The following is a 3,279-nucleotide window of genomic DNA, read 5'->3' on the forward strand; positions in this document are numbered from 1 at the left end:
TTCTGCAAAACAAATAAAGTTAGCCCTTTCCCCCTCAAGATTCGACTATTTACACATTAATGATTAGCATATCGGCACGTTTTCTCAAAATAATGCACATATATGGATTGTACCCATTGGGATTTAAGGAAATCTCGGCGGGCTTTGGACAAGGCTTGCCTTAGAGAGTTATTACGCGGACAACGTTCAAACCCATACTAGGTTTAGACATGATGCATGCACAGTTAATATTAGAGTGGGGGTTTCTAAAAGAGTTTAGAGCGGTACCATCAAGTGGAAAACTTGAGAGGGGAAGGCACAAAAATCATTGATTGGACTGCTGATCGATTAGTTTTACCGCAAACAAGCCTTTCCAAAATTAAAAGGGTGATTTAGGAAGAGCGCGGACACTCATCAAGCGCCGCTATGGTATTAATTACGCACTAGTGGAATATGATGTGGAGCATGCTTTATGCAAAGATAAAAAAACACGTTATCAAGTATTTTGCATTATGAAGACGGTAAATGCAGTATTAAATGAAACGTAAAGACATAAAATAAAGAAAAATAAGGAAGAAGTTAGTTCGCGCAATATGAAAGAATTGTAATAAAGCAAGCAAAGGGGTAGGGGTAGGGAGAGACATGATGTAGCAAATTTAAAAATGATTCGGAGCAAGTGAACATGACTGGAAAATAAAGGGAAATGCATATTGTAACCAAATTAGGCAAAGATTTGCATATTAATATGAATTCACATAAAGGGAAAATAGGGAAAAGGATGTGCATGTAGCAATAAAAGGGAAACAGGGGCGGGATATTCATGTAACAGCAAAATAACAAAGACACGCTAATCAGAGAAGACTAATTCATATAGACCAAGTTCGCTATGGTAAGAGCCTAAAAATGATCCCCATCAGAGTCGCCATGCTGTCGCACCCCTCTTTCTCGCGAAATCGGGCTTCGACACGTGACAACTCTTTTAAAGGAAGGGGTTAAAAGAGAGAGTTAGTCAAAAAAAGAGAGGGAAAGACAAGAAGTTTGGGAAATTATTATCAAAAGTCTACAAAGAAACACAAATAATTGACTTTAAGACAAGATTGGGAGGGGGGGTCCTAAGTTTTTTAGCCTAAAGGATAACCCCGTTCAACATAAATAATAGTTCGTAACTCCCTCGAGGTTTGGTGTTACTCGTATTATTCATCGGGCACAGACTATCATCTCCTCCTACCTGATTACTATCTTTAAGTTTTTACCTAAAGCGCAGTAGTTGTTTATAAACCGTGCCCTATGCGTGCACTACCCGTCCAATGCCTATGGCCCAAGAGGCGTTTGGGCCTCTATTTTGGATGGTTTCTAGACTTAGCTTAGGCTACTCAGAAATGATAAAACTAGGCGACATACAAAAATAAGTTAGACTTCATGTAATAGAAATTAATGGCTCAAGCTAGCCTCAACACGTAGATAACAAATGCACGCGAACAAATTTTCACATTAAACGTTAGACAATCTCAGGATTGAGGCAAATTAAAGTCGTTAGGCCCTATATGACATGGTTTCTATATGACCTTGGGATTCAAACGTGCAGGCAGTTTCAGAGCAAGATGCCATTTTAGATACAATTTCTAAGCGACTACACAGTCTGCCTGCTGATTATAGATTATAAGCGATTAAACCTATAGACATGATATCTAGGTGATTTACGTAGTAGTTGGCAGTGATAACTATTGAAGATACTCAAAATTACTGAGTTTGATCCTATAGGCATGCTTTCTAATAGTGGCAACGAAACAGTGTTAAAAGTTCAATATTAACACTTAAAAGTGAGTGGTATTACCCTATAGGCAGGATTTCTAACGATTAACGATTGAAATTGATTTTTTTATACTTAGCTCCTATAGGCATGTCTCCTAGGTGGGCAGTATAACAGCGAATTAACCAATTAAAACCCTATAGGCATGATTTCTAAATGCAGATTTTGTAGAACATAAGCTAACATAGCCCTATAGTCATAGTATCTAATGAATATGCTACAGTTATGTAAATTGAAATATTGGTCATTGACACTTTATTTCCTATGGGCATGGTATCTAATAACTCATAGGAGCTGAACATGTTGAGTAAATTAAACACCTATAGGCAGGATTTCTACTTGTTCATGCAAATATTAGAGTAAACCCATTTTCCAAATTTTACTAACACCCCAATTGTTATTACAGCATTATTACAGGCCCAATGAATGAATCAAATTACAAAGTTACAAAATCACTATAGTGGGCCTAAGACAGGCCCAAAGTACACCCACCCTAGCCAGGCCTTCAAATTTCGTATCCATACAGGTTTCACCACAGCCCAAAAGTCATAGCCAATGAAACCCAGAAAACAATCTTTCATTTACACAAAATAGTCAAAACCCATTAACCACAACTGATCAACAAGCATTTACACAAACAATAGGTTCATTCAGTAGGTGAAAAGGGAGGCAGAATTGAGTAATTGGGACAAAGTGGCCACAGAACCTTAGACCCTAGCGTGTCATAGTTCCCAAGGGTTTCAAGAACCCAGGGCAGTGCTCACACTAGGGAGGTTAATAGAGAAGATTTAGGGGGCCTAGACTTTTAGCCAACCCAGAATTAGACTTATAACAAGAAACAATCAAAAAAAATAGTAATAAAGTAATAGGTTTGGAAAAGCATTTGCACACACTTTAAGATAATCACATAATGAACATGAACTCGAGAAGAAAACTAATACATTGGGGAAGAGTTACATATGATAAGAAACAAGGATCCTAGGATTGCAAAGTTAACAGGCACGGACATTAGACTAGTAAAACCTATTAATACAACCAGTTTAGAATTTAAGGGATCAGATTATACCAAACTCAGGATTAAACAGTATAATACAAACAGGATTAGGTACCATAGAGGACATCAGTCAAGGACGAAAGGATAATAGGTTATTAGAGGTACATAATTGGATATGGTAAGAACACATAGAGTGACAATCATATTCGTAGGGGCACACTATACATTTATAATGAAGGTCTTAAACAAACTGAGGCATATTAATGACAAAAACTAATCACTAGAGATTCAGAATTAGGCAGAACACATGGATTAAGCCATATTATCAAGGCAGAACATTCAGATTATCAACAATCACCAAGCTAAACATGCTTCAATCTGTCCAAATTGACTAAGCTAGGTGTAAAGACATTATTAGGCTAGTAATTATAGGCAGAATTAGACAAGAAAAGAATCAAGGGAATACATGAAGTCATGCAATTTCAGAAAACATGGA

Source organism: Nicotiana tabacum, chromosome 2, assembly GCF_000715075.1.
Source record: "Nicotiana tabacum cultivar K326 chromosome 2, ASM71507v2, whole genome shotgun sequence".
Classification (NCBI taxonomy): domain Eukaryota; kingdom Viridiplantae; phylum Streptophyta; class Magnoliopsida; order Solanales; family Solanaceae; genus Nicotiana; species Nicotiana tabacum.